At 47.1% G+C, this 6,083-nt stretch overlaps 1 non-coding gene across 1 annotated transcript; it reads left to right on the top strand.

Annotated features, from left to right (window-relative positions):
* Nucleotides 1–4,415: 4,415 nt before the first annotated feature.
* Trnat-ugu lies at nt 4,416–4,489 on the top strand. Its single transcript has one exon. It is a non-coding gene; the product is annotated as a tRNA-Thr (tRNA).
* Nucleotides 4,490–6,083: the final 1,594 nt, after the last annotated feature.

Genomic DNA, 6,083 nt, shown 5'->3' with positions numbered 1-6,083 from the left:
GGAAACCAGCGCAGGCAGAAGCACAGGCCGCACCACGGGAAGCACCACGAAAACCTCATAGGGGGCGTTCCACGGTGGGAGTCAGCGACTGGACAGGTGACGCATACTGGAGAGCAAGTAACATGCCACCTGGAACAGGACAGAAAGAAGCTTTAGAAAACTGCGTTTCGGTATTCCAAATGGATACGAACAAAACCAGTGATGCAGTTGATCACGTGAATAACGAATGGTACACATGTGATGTACGCATGTAACTTTTAGGCTTCTGGAGCGGGCACAAAACGTCCGACTGGCGGAAACGAACTGGGAAGGAGTAAAGTGCTGACAAGGGAACCTCCCCATCGCACCCCCCTCAGATTTAGTTATAAGTTGGCACATTGGATAGGCCTTGAAAAACTGAACACAGATCAATTGAGAAAACAGGAAGAAGTTGTGTAGAATTGTGAAAAAATAAGCAAAATATACAAACTGAGTAGTTCAAGGGAAGATAAGCAACAATAAGGAGAATAGGAACGCAGGAGCGCCGTGGTCTCGTGGTAACGTGAACAGCTGCGGAACGAAAGGTCCTAGGTTCAAATCTTCCATCGGGTGTAAATTTTAATTTTTTATTTTCCGTTTATGTGACAAACTCTTATGTTTTCATCACTTTTTTGGGAGTGATTATCACATCCACAAGAAAACCTAAATCCGGCAAGGTAGAAGAATCTTTTTACCCATTCGCCAAGTGTACAAGTTAGGTGGGTCGACAACATATTCCTGTCATGTGACGCACATGCCGTCACCAGTGTCGTATAGAATATATCAGATGTGTTTTCCTGTGGAGGAATCGGTTGACCTATGACCTTACGATCAAAATGTTTTCTGTTCCCATTGGAGAGGCACGTCCTTTCGTCTACTAATCGCACGGTTTTGCAGTGCGGTCGCAAAACACAGACACTAAACTTATTACAGTGAACAGAGATGTCAATGAACGAACGGACAGATAATAACTATGCAAAAATAAAGAAAGTAAAATTTTCAGTTGAGGGAAGACTTGAACCAAGGATCTCTCGTACAGCAGCTGCTCACACTACCACGGGACCACGGCGCTTCTAAGCACACTTCTTCCATGATGTTGCTTATGTGGCCCATGGACTACTCAGTTAGTATATTTTGCTTATTTTTTCACAGTTCCACACAACTTCTTCCTGTTTTCTCAATTGATCTGTGTTCAGTTTATCAAGGCCTATCCACTGTGCCAACTTATAACTAAATCTGAGGGGGGTGCGATGGGGAGGTTCCCTTGTGAGATTTCGACGCAGTTCAATGGTAGGGCCCTTGCGATTGCCAGAGAGTGTTTCCACAAAATAAGAGGAACGCACCTATTGGTCGGAAAAAGCCGTCACATGGAGAACGAAAGGACCCAGGTGGGAAGCAGTTCGGCTACCAGAAAGACAAGAGCGAAATTTTCGGGTACTCTTCTCTGAACTGGCGTCAAGTGCAGAGCGGGACGCATGAAGCTGTGTACGATGCAGAGGAGAAATTTGTGCGCACACTGCATTCATTGCAGCTGACTTCCATCTAGATATTAGCTGTAGCGTCATTGAGCTCCAACTGTGGAGAAATGAACCAGCCAGTTAGTTAACTGTCCTTGCGAGGACTGAGAGGGCATTTCAATATGCACACTGCTCCAGCCATGCGCGTGCATATCGCCATATTCCAAGACTAGGGATGAGTACATCTTTGTCGTATCACGAGAAACATAGGGAAAGTTTCTGCTGATAAGATGAGCAAAGGCTTAATTACTCATTATAGGAATTTCAGTGGACGAGAGCAGCCATGCAGACGACAGCCCATAGCAGATAAGGTAAATACCGCGAGCAGAGGCGTAAACTTTGATGGTTCACCAGCTTGCGTCCATTGCAAACTCGAGCGACCCCAGGTAATCTTTTGCTCAACTTGTCACAAAACTAACAATCCCCTGCAGACTTGATTGTCATCCTAAATAGTACCGGACTTTGAACCGCAATTGGATGATTTATCGTAGTACTGGCCAACATCATGACGTAGTAGTAAGAATAATTTTGTAAAGGAACTTCTAATTAAAATTTACCATTGTTGTGTCAAGGATTATTTCACTTTCTGAGGACGTGATGCGTTCGTTTGACAACTGTCGTAACATTTTCTTATCTATTAAATACTACTACACATTGATCTTGCCAAAAGCCGAGAAGCGATTATTTTTGGTTTTTTAGTTTTCTGGGGCACTGTGGGATGCTCTCTGGCCCTCTTTTTGATGCTTTCTGTTCAGTCTCTGATTATTTATCACTTAGCTTTTGATCCTTTAAGTCTTATTTTTAATTTTATTGTTCAGTATAAAGTTGCGAAGCATCCTTATCTATCTCGTGAGATTTTTTTTTAAAAAAGTCTACTTCTGGTTTAATTTTAAACTTATCTTTTAGATCTATAAATTAATTATTTATTAATTATGATTTATATGTGCGTTGCAGGGGTTCCGACCCCTGGGGAGGTGGGTGGGTAGTCTATCATGGCTGTGTGCGCCGCCATATTGGCAGGTGACCTTGAACGAGTTTCGCTCAGCCGCCGCTAGGGCTGTGTAAATGCTTGTATTTCTGTGATAAGATTGCTACATTAAACCAAAATTGTTTACAACTTACACAGTTGTTGTTATGACCTCCAAACCTTACACGACGAACCATACTTTCCCAAAACTATCCCTATAAACAGAAGTCGACCATTCGCCTCCTCTACCACAATTCCTGCATGCTCGTTCTATTTCTCACTGCTTTGTAATGTTATATCCAGACGTTCAAACAACGTGACTGTGTCAAGGAGGGCACTACTAATGCAGTATTTGGTCATTACAAGTTTGTTTTCCTTACTCATCCGCATTAACTTAACTTTTTCTAGATTTAGAGCCTGCTGCCATTCATCGCACCAACTCATCTTGTATCCTCCAACACTCATTCAACGACAGCAGGTTACCGTACACCATATCGTCATCACAAAACAGCTGCAGATCGCTGCTCACCCTATCCGTCATATCATTTTTGTAGGTAGATAATACTAGCGGTCCTGTTACAGTTCCCTAGAGCACTCCTGACAATATCCTTCTCTCCAATGAACACCCCCCCCTCGAGAACTATGTACTAGGTTACATTACTTAAGAATTCCTCGAGCTTCTCACAAATCTAGGAACCCATTCCATATGCTCCTACCTTCGTTAACAATCTGCAGTGGGGACCGTGTCAAACGCTTTCCGGGTGTATAGGAATATGGATTCGGCCTGTTGCCTTTTATCCATGGTTCGCGGGATATCGTGTGAGTAAACAGCAAGTTTCGCACTACCGATGCTTTCTAAAATAGTGTTGCGGCCCCATGTAGTAAGCGATGCTTCACTCAGTGGAGAATGGCAAAACAGAGGCACACCGGCGACTGAGGCGTTGAGAAGTAGACAAGCACAGATAGCCTTGCTGACAGCAGCAGTCTACCAACCGGCTGACGCAAGGACACACACAGACCGAGCGCCGAGCGAAGCCTGGGGAGTGCTGCGTTAGGAGAAGTGAGGCCAGCACGCTAAGTTACGCTGCGATATACTGCGGGAGTAATAACAAAAATATATGAAGACGGTAACTGTTCTCAAAAGAACAGATACTGTAAATGACCGTGCAGCTTTTCCCTGGAATAAATGATGACTAACTGAAAACCTCAGCCCGCATCTCGTGGTCGTGCGGTAGCGTTCTCGCTTCCCACGCCCGGGTTCCCGGGTTCGATTCCCGGCGGGGTCAGGGATTTTCTCTGCCTCGTGATGGCTGGGTGTTGTGTGCTGTCTTTAGGTTAGTTAGGTTTAATTAGTTCTAAGTTCTAGGCGACTGATGACCTCAGCAGTTGAGTCGCATAGTGCTCAGAGCCATTTTTTTTGAAAACCTCAGCTGCTGATAGGTGTTGTTGATATACCTCGATGTGGAGAGCTGAAAATGTGTGCCCCGACCGGGACCCGAACCCGAGATCTCCTGCTTACATGGCAGACGCTCTATCCATCTGAGCCACCGAGGACACAGATGAATAGCGCGACTTATTCCTTGCACGCTTCCTGTGAGACTCACATTCCCAACTGTCCACAATTTTACCTATGTAATGTACCTTAGACATTTACCCATTCACTCATTACTCGCGCACGCTTTGGCGATTCCCGTAAGAGTTTGGGCAACCTGTGCGCATTCGCACAGACGAAGGTCAATGGCTGGGTAGCCTTTAACTATATATATGAAGACAGTAACTGTTCTCGAAGGAACAGTGGATGGGTAAATGTCTGTAAGGTACATTACATAGGTGGAATTGTGGACAGTTGGGAATGTGAGTCTCACGGGAAGCGTGCAAGGGATAAGTCCCTGCAGTCGCGCTATTCATCTGTGTCCTCGGTGGCTCAGATGGATAGAGCGTCTGCCATGTAAGCAGCAGGTCCCGGGTTCGAGTCCCGGTCGGGGCACACATTTTCAGCTGTCCACATCGAGGTATATCAACAACACCTGTCGGCAGCTGAGGGTTTCAGTTAGTCATCATTTGATAACAAAAAGCTACCATCGAGGGTAAAAAACGTCCTCCTGCCGCATATAAATAGTGGAGCGCAGGCAGCAACAGACGGAAGCCATTAGGAAGCAGTTCTGATCTGAGGACGGACGTGGTCCGTGTCAGAATGTTCAATCTTCGTAGGTGACGATCCCGGAAGTGTGTTCCAGCTCGCAAGAGTCATCCGTTCGCCGCCAGATGTCAACTTCAGCTCTGGAGGTCGGCCCGAGTTCGATTGGCACCATGGCTGACTGACTACAGCGAGAACTTCGAGCAGGACCGGCCGCAGCACGATCTCGGTCACAGGCGCCGCCGGGGACTGACGGCCGGACTTCACGGCAACCCCGCCCCACGGTGCGTGGTCCGTCCGTGACGGGGCGTCGCGGACATCGCGACTGACGGCTTCCCAGCCACCGGTGCAGCAGGCGTCAGCAGCTGACCTGACGGCGACGCAGCTCCGTGGGTGTGTCCGTACTGGGGGCGCCGAGCGGCGACGAGTTCATCTCAGCTACAGGGCATCCTGGCTTCAGCGGAGCACTGCTGGCCTGAGGCTCCCGAGTGCGATCAGAAAATCTACACAGCAGCAGCCAGGAGGAGGGGTCCGCTGGGCTGGGCAGCGACGACGAGGGAGAAATTATAAAGAAAGTTCAATCAATAACTGTAAAACCCCACGCCGTCTCAGTCTCTGGCGCAGCCACTGTGTCTGCTGCTAACAAGTGGTGCAGAAGACGTAACAATAGCGCTGATGCGTGGGCATAAGCTTCTATGTCTCTTTATTATATTCGAACTGTTGGACGATTCTACAGTAAACTGATGTTAGGGTTGAAATTCTCTGGCTGATTAAAACTGTGTGTCGGTCGAGACTCGAACTCGGGACCTTTGACTTTCGAGGGCAAGTGCTCTGCTATCTGAACTACCCAAGCACGACTCACGACCCGTCGTCACAGCTTTAGTTCCGCCAGTACCTCGTCTCCTACCTTTCAAACTTCACAGAATCTCTCCTGCAAATCTTGCAGAACGGTCCGGCACACAGTTTTAATCTGCCAGGATGTTTCACATCAGCGCAGACTCCGCTGCAGTGTGAAAATTTCATTCTGATGTTAGGGATATTCTTTTCTTATCCTCCTTATATACAGTCCATTGACGCGGGATGTTCGTTCCCAGGCGGCGGGCCGTAAGCGCGTGCCCTTTGTCACAGTCGCTTTTGTTTATTCCCCAACTGCCTCTGCTCCGTTTAGCGCCAGTTTCTCATCCAAAATAATCGAAAATTATATTCTTTGTTTATTGCATTTTGTGAAATGAATACGTGTCTAGAATGTTGTGACGCAATTTTTTTTAAATCGGTGCGTTAGAAAAGTTTCTACAGCCCATCGTTCGAACAGTGCCACTGCCGCCGTGGGACGTCCTCAGCCGGAGACGACCGGCTCAGGTAGAAAACTTGAATGACATACTGCAGTACGCGTGCAAACGTATTTGCCGAAAAGCTGACGAACAACGTGTACAGGTTACAGAAC

The sequence above is a fragment of the Schistocerca americana genome, chromosome 10, assembly GCF_021461395.2.
Source record: "Schistocerca americana isolate TAMUIC-IGC-003095 chromosome 10, iqSchAmer2.1, whole genome shotgun sequence".
Taxonomy (NCBI): Eukaryota; Metazoa; Arthropoda; class Insecta; order Orthoptera; family Acrididae; genus Schistocerca; species Schistocerca americana.
Note: the sequence above shows the minus strand (reverse complement) of the source record. Positions and strands in the feature narration are given on the sequence as shown.